The 19,560-nt window shown below is 28.1% G+C and overlaps 1 protein-coding gene across 2 annotated transcripts in view; it reads left to right on the plus strand.

Moving 5' to 3' along the window:
• LOC113551498 (discoidin domain-containing receptor 2-like) overlaps positions 1 to 19,560 on the plus strand; it is a 159,185-nt gene that overhangs the window by 62,951 nt on the left and 76,674 nt on the right. The gene's annotated exons all lie outside the window — the stretch shown is intronic.

The raw sequence follows: 19,560 nt of genomic DNA on the forward strand, positions 1-19,560 counted from the left end.
TTAATTAGTTCAAAGTTTTTCGTTCGTGATTTATGTTTATATGTTTTAACATAATTTATAGTAAGTGAAACTTTATTACCGGAGATACTAAAAACAGTATATGATGTCTTATAAATAATAAAACAAAATTCAGCTTTTAAGAGATTATTTCTATCACATGATTTATATTATTTTATACTATATTTGATGCATCGAAATAATTTTATTGGTATGTATTTTTTTGTAATCTGTATAAGTTAAACTATTTAGGCAACATCAAGATTTCATCCATTCTATTTTCAAAGCTTTTTCTATGCACTACTACAATTATGTACTTAGGTATGCAGGTTAACAATATTATAACGTATTATTTGTAATTTGTCATTATATATAGGTACTTACCTTTTTAGATATTCCTCGTTTAATTTATACTGTTGCAATTTTCATCGGATATACGCTTACTCAATTTTTAGTTATATTACTCGTTTTCAAAAAATATATAAAAATGTTGTATTTCATAATATATTTAGATTGTCTCTGAATCATAAATTTGACTGGAATACGTGTAGTAAAAAGTAACTGACTAGAATTTGTCAAAGTTCTCGAAAACACACAATTCCGTTGTTCATCGATTAGTGATGTTCGTAGTTTGTTTGTGTCGTATAAGAAAATACGATTTTTGTTTAATGTACGTAAAATGTACTAACGGACCAAGATATCTTTTGAAACATTTTCTATTTTCCCTACTATTCCTCTTTATACAACCGACCGTATTTTTTTTCTTTTAACTTCGGTTGACGATATCCTTGGAAGACGGTGGCGCGGCGAGCCTTTTTGTGAACAGTTGCTCGTTACTAATCAAGAATATACGTCAAAGCGTTTTACTTTAGAGCTCCGGGGTTTTAATCACGGTACCGGCACAGCATTCTTAAAAGGACCTGAAAATGATTAGAAGTGAGTCTCGCTATTTGTGTGTCTATGTGTATAATATAATGTACGAGCATCGTAGAAAATCTTTTTTCACAGTACTGCTGGAAAGCTTTTTGATCCAGAAACCATCTGGATTTAGATCGAAGGTGCGTCAAGTCGCGGTGAGGAAACGTTGTCTTTTGAGCTGTATCTGCCGGTCGAGTGGACGTGGTATGGTGGCAGAGACAGCTTGGCAATCTATCATTTGGCCGACGGACCGACAAATGGACCCGATAAAAGCAAAAAGTCGGGCGATACCAGAGAAATAAAAAAAAAAAAAATTAAATAAATAAAAAGAATAGAGGTATTTTTTTTCATCGTCAGTATATACGAGACATGCACCTTTACTTTTCCGACACTCCTCCGGGTAAACGATTATATGTGACCTTTTTGGTGCGTAACGAACCTTTGCAAAGGGTCCGTCGTCGTTGACTACCCTATACAAAATAAACGCATTAGTCATCATAGCCGTACATAATAATAATAATAATAATAATAATAATACGATGACGCGAATACCCTTATAATTCTTGTCATCGGACACATTTTTTTTCGTTTCTTTCTTATATATTAAATAACATTTGCCACCGTTGCCTGTTGCTAAAAGCATCGGTTTCCCTTTCATAAGTTCACTGCTACTCAGCTTGTTCGTAATAATATTAACCCCAACAAATATTCAACAGACCCTAAATACAAAAAAAAAAACCAGAATAAATGGAGTGTATATACAGTGACTATCTATCGCGATTTATCGGTCTGACCAATACTTTTTTTTTTTTTTTTTTTTTTAATCGGATTCCGTCACGTACACGACGACGGGCGTGTTATTATTTATTTCGACCAATCAGTTTTATTTTTTTTCATCTTTGTGTCATTAATATTCCTTTACGTTCGAATTGCGAGTACGGTTTACAAATGATTTTTCATTCTTGAGTAGTGCACGCCACCGCGAGAGAAAAAAATATGACAAGCGCCCGTATAATACTGTTGCTGCTTCTGCACCAGCTAACTAATGGACGCCGATTTGTCAGCACGGAGTTTTGACTCTTCTGACGAGATGACTCTTTAACAAAGGACCTTTTGAATTATTACTCGCCCTAACTCCCTCAGAATTCCAATGTTCACCATTGCAGCTATCAACTATGAAAACTCATTGAATTTTCAACACGTTTTCAGTTTTCTCTACTGAAATATTGAATGATTTTGGTCACACTACGTTGAACGGCTGTGCCAATAAACTTCAATTACAAAAGTCTACGCGAAAGTTTACACAATTTTCGAAGCGATTGGGATTTCACATGGGAAATCTCAAAACTCTATATGTAATCAAATTTAAGACAAAAGTAAACTTAATGTAATTCTCACCTATATTATTACTCGATTTCGTATTATATTGTAAATTGTAATATACGATGAAACATATAGTATATATATATATATATATAGATATTGTATGAATATGTTGACAGTAAACTTAAATCTAATAATATTTCAATAAATAATATTCATATATTTTATAGATAAAATCTTTAAGCAACAGGTATTTATTTAGTATGAGTATCTCATAGAATTTGAAAAAAAATTAATATACATAATTTACTTATCATTTAAAAAAGATACATAATACGATTTACATAATTGTTTAATTGCAATTTTTAATTAAGTAACAAATTCAAAAGCTGATTTAACTGTATTTAGTACTTATTATATATTGTTTGTAATATATACAAACGACACCTCTGAGAATTCTACAAGCTTAATTTACCTTATTTTATGACCCAATGTGAATGCTTATAATAATGTCAATTGTCGTTTTGAATAAAGCTATATGTTTGTTATGTAAATATTTGCGAAATAGTTATGAAAGCTTAAAGATATGTTTTTTTATCGATTGTCATGAAGATTTTATTTTTCAAATAACACTGTATATGTATTAGTCAAATTGTATTGAACAAAATGTTAAATTACCATATTATAAGATAATCAAAAATAAAAAAATTATAAGTGATCAGTGGAGTTAATAAAAATAGTGGAGAGATACTTAATATTTATATGGAATAATCATTTTATTTTTGGTAGTGTTTTTATTATTTATATTTAAAAAATAATAATAATAAGATATTTGTCAGATGATGGAAAATTTCTGTAACTTACAATGATAACGTGTAGTAAAAATTCTATTTAATTTTCACAAAACGATTTCTACAATATGTTATATTCGTATAATCTAATTTGTTTAAATATTAGTTTAATTAAATAATATGTTATATTTTTTTATATCCAAAAATTCAAATTCATTATGATGGATTAGAACTATAGATTTCTATTATCAAATTAATAACAATAACAATAATAATAAAAAAAAAAATGTAAATCGTGTCTTTAAAATTATTTAGTATTATAATCCAATTATAATGAAATAATTTAAATTTATCAATATTTTTTTAATAACTTTTTTTACCTTTTAAACGTGTATCCGAAAAATTGGTTAAATTTTGTGAAATAGTTCACATAAATTCATTTTAATGTATGAACGCTGCACGTAATTGTTTGACATTTAAATTGAAATGTTCGGAAAATATATAGATTGAAACGTTTTAACCGAACATATATAAATTACTATCAATAATGACTAGGTACCTTTATTAAAAATTAATAAATTATATGTACACTAACTAAGAATATACTGCAATTATTATTAATGCAGAACGTGCTTGAGGTCGACAGAACATCGACATCGCGATTTACAAAGTGAATAAATTGTAGATCAAATTTACGGAAGTCTAATGTGTACCATTAACCCAGTGAAAGTTCATTAAACGGTAATGGCACGTAATGGTGGCAGAGGTAAACGCATCCACAATGGCTGCAGGATAAAGTGTAGTTTCTCGACGTTTACGGTTTACATAACAAATGCGTTTTGTGTTTTCACCCAGCAAATGTGAGAGAGTAAAACAGTTTCAAGTTTTTGACCGGTTTTTTGGCTGTGAAATGAGGTTAAGTGGTAGCAATGCAAATCGTTTTCCAAAAATGAGTTGCATACCGTCCAAGTTACCAAAAAACCTCTAACCGTACATGGTCAATAAAAAATTAAACACTCAACAACAGTTTAAAAAATTTTTATTCAGAGAATTACGCTTGAGGTTTTTTAAATTTGAATTCAAATAACCGATATAATAGTAATAACAAGTTACAATTCATAATATTAAATTTAATATATTTTTTGAAAATCATTATCGGATTAACTAACACATAAAATGGTTTGGTAAAATACTTCTAAACAAATGTAGAGGCTTAGTAACTCTAAAGTAGGATTGCAACTTGCAATCGTAACATATAGTGGTCAATGGGGCATTGTTGTTGCAAATATTAAACTTAAAATATGTAAAATAAAATATGAATAAAAGTAGTCATTTAGGTTTTGTTTTGTCTGAAATAACGTAACTATTAATTTATTTATAATATTTATGTTGAAGTTAATTATTTGAATGCTTATTTCGAAAACAGTTTATAATTATTTACCGTTGAAAAGCGTATACGCTGGTGTTATTATAATCCTGATAAAATATTCATCCATATGCTTTTACAAACTCAAATATATTTTAAAACTTGTTATACGTTTTTAAAAACAAGTAATTATTGAAACGTCAATAAATAAATAATTGGAAATCGAGATAAAATAATATATATTACCTAAAGCGGTATAGTTTTAAATACGATGTAATCCCTGTAAATTGTATTGCTCTAGCTTTCGAGGATATTTTTTTTTAAATACATTTTATATTAATCCCTGTTTGTACATTGCAAAGCATTAATCATTTTGACGATTCGCATTTAGGAATTTAAAGTCCGGCTTTCATAAAATTGATTTAAAGTTTGAAATAAACTTTTAATAATATCAGGATTTTGTGTTTTACATATTATACTTATATACTCGTTCGAGATACGTATTTCATTATAATAATATCTACCTATCAATGCATTCCCATGCAGAACTTATTCTGTTCAACGATCCAGCCCATAAATCTAAAATAGTATAAACTTAGTGGATTTCTTCGGGACGTCCTTACCAACTTAACTCACAATATACAATTATAATTGACGAGCTGCGATACAACAAAACTGGCGTGATCTGTATAGACACTGAGTCTTGAAGTAAGCATACCAATATAATAAATGTGTTTATGTGCTCGGAAACTGGCGTCATTATTCACGCTTAAACTATATTTTTACATTATATATATAAATACGTATTTCGATCACGCATGAGACGTCATTGCCCGGACCAGTATATATACGTCAAATCCGTTCAAAACCTCACGAAGACGCAAGTCGAAAACCTCGACGCGAATAAAATTAATATAATATATTATTTATATAATAAAATGACAGGAACGGTTGGCCTCTTTCGTATTCCCTTCACTTGATATACATATACATAGTGAAATAAGCGTAGGTGAATCTCTCCGACCCTAATGCCACAGCGTGTATCCCTCTGCCCCCGCCACCACTCATCCACACGTTCGTTGAAAAAACACCTCCTTCCGATCATTCAACGTACGATCGTAAATCGAAAAACCCGTCGGGCGTAGCAAGTTTAACGTGAGGCTATTTTTCGCAAGACGGTTGTATGTGTGTAACACGGTATATAATAATAATAATAATAATAATAATAATATGTGTACGTGTTATATTTTACTTTTTTTTCTGCCTCTTTCCCTTCGCACACCAACACACATCGCGCACTTAACGTACATGTTTTTGATTTACGCTGCCACTGATTTTATGTAGATTTTTCTACACACTAACATCAGAATTTTGAAAGTGGCGAGAAGGAATTATTCTTCTCGTCATGAAAATAGCCTTATGAACTCGCGTTAATTAGCTATTTGGGCAGATACGATATATTACAATCATCATGTATGTATAATATTATATATATTATGTGTATTATATTTACAAAATATATTTTAGTTATTTAGTTATATCCATTATATTATTTTATTTTATTCACATGGTTTTATATTTAGATACATTTGATCATTTGAGATTATTTAAGTGAAAACATTTTTAAAAATGTTGGTCATTTTTACTGAGCTGGTTTACAGACACATTTGGTTTACACTTTTATACTTCAAGTTCGTTGTGATCATTAATTATTGCTTTTAAAATTTAAAATAATAGTTAATTACAATAATTGTATGCCATCGAGGTATTCATGAATGTAAGATGGTCTCCGATACACGGTATCCAATATGTCTATTTAGCTGCTTTTCAACATAATGTATTAGACGGCGTATAATATAGGCAAAATATTTTTATTATTTTGCCACGTTTATGCTCAATACATAAGCTGCTATTGATGCGCATCCTTTATTATAATATCATTAAATTATTTATTTGAGTTATTGAAATTTGATTGCTAGTCGATCGAATACTTATCTGATTAATCGTAGTGTATTTTCATTAGTATAAAGTAATGAACATAAATCTGTAGGCGTGATTCGACGACCGAAACGTTATTGAAAATATCGTCACGTCTTCAGTGCACCTATTAAATAGTTTTGTCCGTGTTTAACAAACGAACAGGGCTCAATTAAGATTCTCTTTATAAATGTTTTGATTTTATATCTCGTTTGAGAGCAAAAGTGGTGAACATAATTAAATTTTTATTTGTATTTTCTGGTTTTCAACCGTTAGGTCTGTTTGACAACATTGTTAATTTTTTTTTTTAAACGATTTAAAAATAATTTGTTTACTTGATAAGTAGTAAGTTATACTGTGTAGTAATTTTTCGTTACCATCTGCATAATGGAGATAGGAGACTTTTTTTAGCGAACAATCACTGACGTAGAGTGAGAGAAAAAGAGGTTTCGAGTTGTTAGAAGGGTTCAAAGTATCAACGGTTCGCATTACCACTGACGCCTCATTCGGTCACCACATCCGCTCAGTATAATATACTATTTTTAAAAACAAAATTATTGGAAATATAATATTGTTTATAGTTTAGATATTATTTAGGTATTCACATAATACACAGTATCAAATGATAAGTCATTTCATAACAAAATTTGACTCGTTCTTATAGCTAGTTTTCGTATAAAAAAAAGTCATTGTCTAGAATCTGCGGCACTTTGACACGCAAAATAAACAATATAATTGTTTCATGCATACTACGAACAGGCGTTTTAATATGAAAGCTATTGTATTGGTGGTACTCTCGTATATCCTAAAAAAAAAATATTTGTTTTAAATTTAACGTATGTCATATAATAATGTACTATTGTATAACATTATATTGTTCATTGATTTTATATTAATATTTTTTTTTTCGGCACTCGTTAATGTCATATATTAAATTATTCATGTTATTACCAAACTATAATAACCGCGTAAACCTTAAATTCACATTTGCGTGTTACACAACTCAATCTCGACAAACCGTATATTTTAATGAAATTTTTACGAAAAAAAAATCGTACAAAGTTTAAACTATTATACACCACAATAATAATAATAATAATAATAATCGCTGTAAAGTTTTACAACATTTATGTCGATATGGTTTACGATTTAAAATTGCGTGCGCTTTCAACGTTTTAACACGCGGTCACGTGCATATAGGTATGTGTTTTGCCGTTCGGAAAGGTCGTATGAAGTTTAATTTAGAACAGTAAATGTTGTCAAATAATATTATATTTTAACGTGATCGAATATGTCAAACCAATAATACAATACAATATATACAACTGAGAAATACCCTAAAGCCATATTAATTAAATTTTCCCATTGCGAAAGAGGGAACTTCAGCTAATAAGCTCAATAACAAATGCAAACCATATTTTAATTAATTTAATTGAAAAACAAATATACAGGGTGATTATTATATCAAACAAAATGTATAATTTCAAAATATATCATCGTTTTTTGAAAATATTTTTTTTACATAATTTTCGGTTAAAATAAATTAATATTTTTAAAAATAATTATTATATGTTAAATATTTTTGTACCGTTATTATAATTATTTTGATTTTTACTTTTTTGGATGACAACATATATTTTTAATTTCATATTCTAATGCAACAATAATTTTCAGAGTATTTCGATGTATAAAAATCGAAATTTGGACGAATACCTATTATAGTTTATGAGTTATAAATATTTAAAGTTTCGATGTGCAAAGTTGTAGAGTAGACCGACATTTTGAAGGATTTCCCATCATGCTACTCCACTTCTGCTCATCAAAAACTTTAAATATTTATAACTCCTAAACTACTCGTCCGATTTTCGATTTTATGAATCAAAATGTTTCGAAAAATATTCTACTTCGAATATGAAATTAAAAATATATGTTGTGTTTCTAAAAATTAAAACAATAAAATATATTTAAAAATTTACTAAATGTTAATGTGTAAATATATTTATTTTTTTATTGTTGTTTTATATTTCGATACATTACACTGCAATACTAAAATAAAATGCTACATATTTAAAATACAACTAATATTAGATACAATATATGTAGAAATACCACCAAAAATAAATAATTTTAAAACCTTAAAATTTTATGATTTATAGCAAACATGAGATCAGGTTTTCTTACCATATAAATACAATGTTTAATTCAAATAGTATCATATCGAAAAATGTATAATATCATGAGTCGTGTGTTCGCTGTTTGTAAAATTAATTTGTAAGTCATATTAATGCTGGCATAATATCATAATGTAATCGGGTCTTTGAAGGTTCTTATGTGTGTTTGTATGTTTTGCAAATCGTTAAAAATTAATTTGTAAAAAAGTAATTTATTCAGATCGATAACAATAAACCGTTTTTATAAATTTGCACTTGAATGACTTCTTGAATTTACTCTAATCTAATTAAAAGAGTAATTCATTAAGCATTTAAACCCATTGACTGGAATAGGTTTGCTATATACTATACCTATTAGCAACTAACAATAACAAAGTATCATAAAAATTTAATGATATAAAAACTAACTAATTGGTTGAAAATGCTCGGAAAAATACTATTATTTCATTTTAATCAGAAAATAAATTATAATATTTAACATTTATGCGAATACAATAAATAACCACAAACAGTTGTAAAAAATCGTATCATTTGTATATTAACTAAAATTAAAAATGTCTCAATCTATGAAAAATAGACATTATTTATATCAGTTATATCATAAATTAATTTATTAGTTTTTATACGAAAAAAAATATTTCGAAATGTATCAATTAAAATCAAGTAGAAACTTCCAGGATTCCGCTCATTATAATGTATTACAATTTCAATTTATTGTTTAGAACGTTAGCTTATTATTTAAAACATTATTAATTCCATGAAAATAATCATCTAACACAATAAATATGCATAATATAATGTTTAATTAAATAACAACTATGATTTTTGTAAGCTATAGATTTAAACATTGTATATCTCATATTATTATATTTGTAACCATCCACTTGATGGCGTCGATCGAAAAGTGATTGCCTGCCAACCGCATCTATACATAATAATAAAAAAAATTCACGGTACAATTATAGACATGTTTTATTTTATCACCGCGGAAGAAAAATCAACATTAATCAAAAGTGGAGGCCTTACAATAATAAATATCGTCGATGGATTACACTGCACTCTATAATATTACCATCACTGTCGCGTCGTCGTTTTAAGACAGAACATTATTATAGAATTGCGAACCGGTGGTAAATCGTTCGAACCTATCGCCCCGTAAAATAAATTTACAATAACAATAATAATAACAGTAATAACGACGTTATAGGCGTACGTTCATCGCACCGTCGCTTTAAACGTAATATGATAAAATTATAATAATCGCACTAGTCCGCTGTCTGTCGCGGCGGCGGTGTGCACGGTCGACGGGTCCAGAGAAAAGCTACGTCGCCTCTTGCATTCGCTCAAAATAAATATTCATCGACGGCGGCGATCGGCATAATAATATTACCATCACAATATCGTATACAAGTCAGAGCGACTGTACTATACATAATATTATGAAACGCCTCCGGCAAACAGTTATCAGCAGTACCGCCACTGCTGTCGCCGATATCGTAATTCCATTATTATTATGATTATGATTACGACTGTTATATTATTATTGTCATTATCTTCATCGTCGTCGTCGACGTAGTGTGTGTGTGTGTGTGTGTGTGTGTGTGTGTGTGTATATAATATATGTATATTATGCATGATAGGAGAGGTCCGTAAAATCAAAACCCCGAAAAGAGTTTACGCCACTCGGAGACGGGATGTTATTATTATTATTATTATTATTATTATTATTACTATATATAGCCGGGCGCGAACGACGTCGACGGGATTTGAATTTAAATCGAGCACGCCGACAACGACACCCGCCGACACGCGCGTTGGGTGTAAAAGAACAACAAGACCAAAAATCACCGCCCACCGCCCGCGCACCGACGCTTGTCGACCACTATTGGATTCTGCCGGAGGGCGGACGCCGGTATACATAGCTGAGTATGCAAATCTTCCGGATTAATTATTCATAAAGGAAATTAGAACGTAGTTTACAAACGCGAATGGCGAACCGGTGTGGATAATAAATAAATACGTACTGCACAACTCGATTCCAGAATATCCACGATGTTGTGGACATTACGACAAGCGCCCGGCGGTTACGCCACTCCAGTCCTGTTCACTTGTTTTTCGTAGTTTCATACGTCCAAGAATTGGCTTAGATTCGTTCCAAAGACATCACGGTATAATATTATAGACCTATACTTCATGGACTGTTTTCAACGAACGATGAGATGCGAATTGGTATTGCACTTTTATGTCATAATAATATTACACGTTATACCGATGACAACGATTATAACAACATAATAATAATATGTCGAACGTGCACGAGTGGTTTTTTATTTCATTTTTTTGTTCGAGATTCATGCGCGTTGTCGATTGGTTTTTCAATAATACTGTATAGTCGTACGCTGCACTATCATTTTCAAACTTTTAAAACACCACACGGTTGTCGATCATTATATTATTTTGGTATTCTAACCACTGTAACCGTAATTCTACATTTTTTAAATCGATGAACGACATACTTCATACTTTTTTATCTTATTAAAAATGCTTTATAAAAATACATATTATAATAATAGATGATGAGTACATAATGGGTAATTTTAATTTAACTGTAATATGGCATCATAAGATAATATTCATCACCGAGTTTAGTCGTTTTCGAAAAAAGGTCTATACGTGAATTGTATAAATGCGTTTATATACCGTATATATAATATTATGATATAATGTGTATAGTGATGTAGAGATTGAAAAATAAAATACCAGAAAATACGTCCGCGAGTTTACCTATTATTCCGTCGTTGAAAACTATTAGATTTCATTTTCCGACAGTGCTTCCGGCAATGATGTTATATCATGCGCTATTGTGCTTGGGCGCGCGGGTTCGTGTGTGTGTATATACAGGGTGATTCGCCATTTTACCAAGCATGCTCACCTTGTTCTTTTTCAATAACGAAGTTATTCAAAATCTGATTTTTAAAATTTTTAAATACATTTAAAGACCATATTTATAAATTCTTGATATTTGTTGTACTATTTTTAAAATATCCAGTGGAGATAAAAACTTTTGTTTTTCAAATAACAACACCCCTCTTCTATGGTATATTTTGTGGATATTTTTTCTGAACATGTTGATGTATCAGAACAAATATTCAAACAACTAGTTTTTAATTTATTTAAATGTATGCACTAAGAAAAAAAGGTTCATAATAATGAATTTGGAAAATCCATGAGGGTTATGGTATTTTGAAAATGTCAGTGATTAGTATTAATCTATCAATATTAACGATTTCTAAACCCTATTATCCTTAATTATTAGTATAAATATTTTAATAATTGAGAAACTACTCAATCAAATTGTTAAATAGATTCTTAAATCAAAATCTTCAAAAAAATTATCCTCTTAATAATTAAATAATAAAAAGTGGTGGGGAGTTTGTTTGAAAAAGAAAGTTTATATAGCCGTAGGTCACACTTTAAGTAGTATTCTATTTTATAAAAATTGGTAAGTACGTTCTTTGAGTTTCTATATTTACATAATAATATACTAAAATCAAGAATTTGAATAAAATTATTATGAAAATGAAAAATGGGAGTGGGTGAACATACATGTTGAATCACTCTGTATAATATTATCATCGACGCGCGCCCTCTCGTCGTATCGACACACGCTAAAAATAAATAGCCAATGACTTTTGATCAAAAACCGCACTTCGCCTTGAAACGGTCCATTTGATTTCAATACACTCACTGTGCGCGTATTTATTTTCACTACACCTTTGTACAATATAATATACAATGTGTGTGTGTATATATATATATATATATATAAGGATATGTATAGTATAAAAGACTTTTTACGCGGTCCGGTGGGAGTTCTGCTCTGAAAGAATTTCTCTCTCTCTCTCTCTTTCTTTGATACTCTCTCTCTATGTAGGTGCATCTCTTGATAAAAGTATTGTCACGTATATTAAAGCTCTTGCGTATGGTTTCATTTTGTCGGTAATATTTAGCATCATTTTCGTTGAAACTATACCTGTATTATACACGTTGAGCACGAATTATTTGTGTCGATTTTGTGTATTATAGGTGTTGATTTTGAGTTATAATAAAAAGTATAGAATATTTAAATAAAATTTAGTAAAATAAAACTGCAAGCTGCTATACAGGTGCTTACATTTCGTGAGATTTGTCTGGTTTTCGGGCATTTCTAAATTTCTGTTTCAGTTGGGCAAAGTGGTGAATTTAAAAATGAATTATGTTAGTTTATGCTGAATTATCTGCACGTTGCGTAGATATTTTAATTGAGTTATGCAATTCTTTAGTTTTAGTGAATTAAATGGGTACATCGTTCAAAATGATCGAGCCAAACTTCAGGTAAATTTAATTCATAATTTTAAAACGCTTAACGTTATTCATAAATATATAATTTATTTGGTTTTTGAGAATTTCGTGCATAATTCAGCTGATAGCTCCTACAACTTTCAAACCCTGTTATTATTATAATTAATTCTTAAATATTTTTAAATCAGACTACCCTGGTATATATTAAAGTAAATAAAACTTAAATTCTACTTAATTATCTGACTTTTTTAATACAACTTTTAATATTATTTTCATTTTTAGTAACATTTATTTTTTTATTGCATTTATTTATATCGAATTGAATAAAAATCAATAAAATAAAAATATAACCGTCAATTTATTCGTATACATATTAATTATTTATATTACCTTTTAATAATAGTACCTTTATTATTTATATTTTTTTAATTTTATAATGTATGATAGGCACCACTATACGTTATTTATAATATAAATATTTAAGCATTTTTATTTTTAATCCAACAACGTTTCCAGGAAACCTTAAAAAGGTCAACCGTGCATAATATTAAATACTGTGAAACGTTTGCAACATTCGGGTAATTAAAAATATATAAAATGCTAATTAATCTGACCATGTCATGTTGTACTAAGCACTATAATACGCAATGGCATTATTAAGTCGTAATAATGGAAATAAGAAAATTATTATCACGTACAAATGGATTTATTGTTCAATAACACGTATGCATGAATTTAGTGGTATAATACATGTTACACAAAATGCTCGAGTAGACTAATATGACACCAGAAACAAAAAATATTATGTATATATCATTATTGTTAATAAACAGCCATTATATTATTATACCACAGTTAGGGAAAAGTTTGATTGTCAATTGAAGTAAATTTAAACGATTCGTGATGTATAAATAAAAAGCATATACCTAAAACCTTCGTTTATTTACTTTTATATGTATTATATGTCTATATATTTTATATTTATTGGCATTCGGCGAACTTTTCAAATAAAGATCTCGAGTTGGCATGATAATATTATTGCCTTTTTAAATTACTTGATGATAATAGTAATATTATAATATGACATTTTATACGATCGATAGCGTTGCGTTGACAAACATTTAATCATTCATAAATAATTACATCGGTAACCCCAAAATATCAATGTACCTATATAATAATGTTGCTCTTTTTAAACACACCTTACGGCTTACGCGCCCATATTATTAATATTATTCGTTATTGTACAAAAAACGACAGTTATATATATTATAATATATCTTGGGGTTTATAAAAAATTCAAAATCATTAATATGTCGTAGACTGATTTTCAGACCCTTCTGTGTTAACGTTTTCATTTTCAATGTCCATTTAATGCGTTAGAGTCATTTAAGTTTTTTTATAATTGGTGTAAAAATATATGAAGGCCATTTATAAATTATTATCGGCACGTATAGGTATTTTACCTATTTTTCATTAACTAATTCAATTTAATAAGATATAATTAATTTTATAACAAACTGTGTATTTATAAAATAAAATAATATAGTTTGTTATCAAAAAGCAAATTAAAACAGAATTATATATTATTCTTTGCTTATCAGATTTAATTTTTATTATTGACATTTTTATAGATATAATTATCAAGTATTACTTGTTATGATTTCTTGTTTGGACTAATATTTCGTACCCCCATTGGTGTAATTATTACAAACCAAAGTTGTAAATAGAACGTCCATGATAGTAAAAAGTAGCTACAGAACCAATAGTATTTATAATACCTATAGTATATATATATTTTGGAAACCATGATACAAATATAGACGTATAAAACTTACATACAACATATGATGGATATAAAAAATAACGTTCTACTATATACAAATTATAAAAAATATCATAATTTTTTTATATTTTGGTATTTGGTAGTTGGTCCAATATTCTTAATAATTTTCGACCATTCGGACTACGACAATAATATATTTTAAAAGTAAAAAATGAAAAAATACTGCTAGGTAGTTGTGTCGAAGAAAGGGTTTTAAAAAAATGGTGTAAATGTACATCCCACTCGCAAAAAAAAAGTTACACTCCTGATTTACTACAATGACATTATTTAGTCATAACACTCATAACCCATTCGTTTGATTATAACGCAGACAATATGAATAAATAAAAACTAATATAATGCTGTACGTTTTCAAGTATTATGATGACTTTCAGTGACACGAAATCGCGTTTAAGTAAACAAATCTTTATTTTAAAGAACCATATGAACCTGCCGTTTTCAATGTTATTAATAATATCTTATTGAGTGTATAAAGTAATAAATAAGTAATGGTTTTATTACTCGTATAATAAATTGTCTTGTATGTTTTACTGCAAAATTGTTTACCATATTTACCTACCATAAAAGTACATACGTATAGCTGTCGAGTAAAAAGCAATAATAGTTATTTCCATGAAGTAATTGCAATTTTAATTTAATATATCAAATGTTCTAGATTATAGAACGTTGAAACAAATTTTAAATCCTTTGGTATATAATAACACACTAAATTATGGTTATTAATTCTGATTGAATAGTAAATACAAATAATAAATATAATACTATCGTTATTGGGAAAATACATTTATTAAAATTGAATAAATTACCATATTATGAAAATATTATAATGAACATTTAAAAATAAGTTTAAATTAAACATATATTGAAAATTGAGAGAGCACTCTGTCTTATAGAATCTATAGTGTATTGAGTATTCACATTTAATGGTATGAAATAATAATGTTTTGGTATATTATTATTATCTTCTGTATTAAAATGTATATATCAAATAATAATTATTGATACTATAGTATAAAAAGTTAAAAATAAAAGACGAAATTCGATATACAAATATACGATGTGTACAGCAACTTCTTATTTCAAATGATCGTCACTAGATATAATAATAATATAAGAAACTAGTGTAGTCAATTTATAAAATAGCGAAAATAGCATCGCAAATAAATTATAACGGTTTGGACATTTCCGTGAGTAAGTGACGAACAGGAAACATTATTTTCAAAGAGTCGAATTCGGAGGGTGGCTCTTATAATACGTGCGTGGAATGCTACTTATAGCTGCACCTTAATTTTTGATAAGAAATCTAAGACCAACAGCATACTGCAGCGGTTCTATAAATATTTTTACGTGATATCGTTCGTAAACCTTATCGTTTATATAAAATATAGTATAGTCGCCCATATGGATATGTTCACCGTTAAAATAATGTAAAAAAAAAAAAAACATGAAAATAAATAAAGAAAAGTGCTGTGCCACGTTCCTCTCTATACGCGTGCGACGACCGTTGTAAATCACATACAGACCTATACAATATTATACGTACAAGTATAGTAGGTATTTTTGTTTTTACGAATCGTATAATTTTACGACTTTTTCCTCTTCCTCTCACAGCAGCGTGACGTGATTTGGAGGGTAGTTTGGGGTGCCTAGTATATGTGTATATTGTATAATATATATAAATTTATAATATATAAATATATGTATAATCGGACTTCCAAACGAGAGTAGGTTTGTGACATGCAACTAAAAAACGACACGCAAGGCATATTCTATAAAGTATACAGAATTATACTTCCCTATTCATGATAAGTTATTATTACTATTATTATTATTATACACGATATGATATGGCTCTAAAGCTGCATAGCGAGTGATTGTGTGTGTGTGTGTGGAGATGTATTTTTTCGCCTTTTAACCGTACCGTACGATTTACAATCCATTTATTTCGCCATTCATAATCACCTCGAGCCATACAACATGGTGTATATTTTATAGTCGAGTTATGCGTTTACACCGGTAATGTAAATCTTAACAGTTTGTGTACCTATCTATTATATATAAATATTTCTATATACTCGTGTACATTATTTGTTTCTTGCCAATAATTGTGGATTTGAACCGACACAAGTGTAATAGAATTTTAAAGAAATTTAAATATAAAATACAACGATACACAATATATCATTATTATTATTTTTATTTATGGAATAAAGACATGTAAAAACAGATATTGTTAACCAGATAAGTCAACATTTACTACATAATAAGAATGTATAGGATTATTACATGGTAAAAATCAAACATGAAATTAAGGTTTAGTTCAATTTCACCACAAGTCTATGGCTAAACGTTAAAAAACAACAGAATATTAAGTTGTGTACTGTAAATTTCATGACCAAGTCGCTTTCGGCAGTCTTTAGGAAGAATAAATTGGGTGACATTAAAATTATGGGTCCCATATGTACTATATTTCATAGTAGAAACGCTATTATATAAAGTACTTTCCACGAGAATGCCGTCAAAAAAATTGTTGTAAAACTGTAAAGAACGCGTTTAATAACAGTTTGAATAAAAGAGAAAACTTTGTAAAAAATTATCCGTTATATTTAATTTTAATCTTTAAGAAATACGCAAGTTTAATATTTGGGATGGTAATTATTCAATCAATTTCGATACTTTGAACGAATGTTTTTTATGTAGAAATGACGTCGCTATAATATTGTTAGGTTTATCAAATAAAAGTACCATTAATTATTAGCTACAAACGATTATTTAATTTACAAACGTTTACAATACTCTTACGAGAATAATATATCCATATACAAATCAATGTAATCTCAAAATTACCCATATGATTTGATGTACTTACGTGATATTTACATCAAAACTCGAAAAAAAATATAACTTCACCGCTATAGTGTAATTAATAATTTCTCGTTGAATTCAAAGGATTTAAAAAGTTTATGCCAAGACGGGGTAATTAAAAAACAATAGAAATCATAATAGGTTTCACCCCTGAAAAAATGTTCAGCGAACTCCGAAGAAACGTGAAGTTTAATTTATTCGGTCTTATGATAAAGGACCAGTGGTGAAGGACAATAGCGAATAACTAGCGGTGGAAACGAATATTTGTTTTTCCTCTTGAAATTACCAACACAAAGAGGATCATTATGCGTTTGAGACCTTACAAGATTTCGAAGCATTTTCACTCATAACCACATAGATAGCCGAGTGGCATTCCTTCGAACATTGCAGACAAAACACTTCATCGCAGTACAGTCTGCAAGATGTCTACCTTGATGCGTTAGATGACGTTCTCGATGCCCGAAACTTTTCAAAGCCGCGTAATTATTCAAACAACAAGATTTTCAACTTGGACTGTAGTTTTGCTCCAATCAAAATCCCTATTACACACCCCTACTATATATAATAATAGTTGTTAATTATATAAAAGAAAGGAAACTAAAACAGAAATCCTAATATTTACCAAACTCACTAAGATAATATTACTGATATATTGAAGTAATTCGATTATATCAAATACTTATTTAGTTTGAACCGTATTTTGATTTGTTGGTTTACTAATTATTTTGATTTAACAGAAATAATTGCAATTAATATAATATTATCTCGAGAAAAACAAATATACCTAATACTAACAAAAACATAATAATAATTCAATAATGCAATTTTTTTTTTGCCATTCACAAACAATAACCTCTTTAACTAGGTATATATTTAACTATAAAATCGTAGTTCAATTTCTGTTTTCGACAATCTGACAAAAATATGGACAACTTTATAATAAGAAAAAAATAAATAATTAATCAAATAATATTGACAATTATATACCTATATATGATTAAATTATACATTATATTATTGAAATTATGAAGTATTTACACTCAATATGTTAAACATTTTCAACTCTATTAAAAATACATTTTTATATAACTTTATGTCATGATATAATCCCAAAATAATATTTTTTACACATTTTTAATCGTTATTATTTTTTAATGGCAACGTAACTTTTTAATTTCATATTCCTTGGCGTATTATATTTTTGAGTATTTCATTAGACAAGAATATTTCAAACGATTGATTAATTAGATTTGAGAAATATTTAAAGAATATATAATATAAGTAAAGTTGCAGAGTGGTGATTCTTAAAATAGTGTCCATTACTACGACCATCCATACTTAAAAGTTAAAGTATTTATAAATTATAACTAATTAAATACTTGTTTGAAATTGTAATTTATAAGTTTAGTATAGAAATAACTACTCTAAGAGAAATATTTTGTCAAAATAATCAGAAAACCTTATACTTAATAATAATATAAAACCGAGAAAAATATAATATTTTTTTTTAAAAATTTTCGATTTATAACGACACAGTATCATGGAAAAATGAGAATTTAAAAAAAAGTTAAACTTTTTGAAATAATTAATGTAAAAATTGAAATAGATTGTCTTATATATTTTAGAAAATACTTATGGTATTTTTGATGTTCCTAATCTAAATTAAATATTAAATTCAAATGTATGCGTACTTATTTTATGTATTTGTAATTCTCCTATTGTACGAGATATACAAACATCGTTCATAAATTTCATTTTTATACAAATATGTACATTGTTTATTATATTTATATAAGAAAAATATTGTATAAATTGTATTTTAATATTATTATATGTTTAAACATATATTTTTTCTTTCATGAAATATGAAAACAAACTTAGTGAACAATATGAAACTTAATAAACAGTGAACGACATTTCTATCATTCGACGTTTATAAACGATGAACATTAGTTTATATTAAAT

The sequence above is a fragment of the Rhopalosiphum maidis genome, chromosome 2, assembly GCF_003676215.2.
Source record: "Rhopalosiphum maidis isolate BTI-1 chromosome 2, ASM367621v3, whole genome shotgun sequence".
NCBI classification, from domain to species: domain Eukaryota; kingdom Metazoa; phylum Arthropoda; class Insecta; order Hemiptera; family Aphididae; genus Rhopalosiphum; species Rhopalosiphum maidis.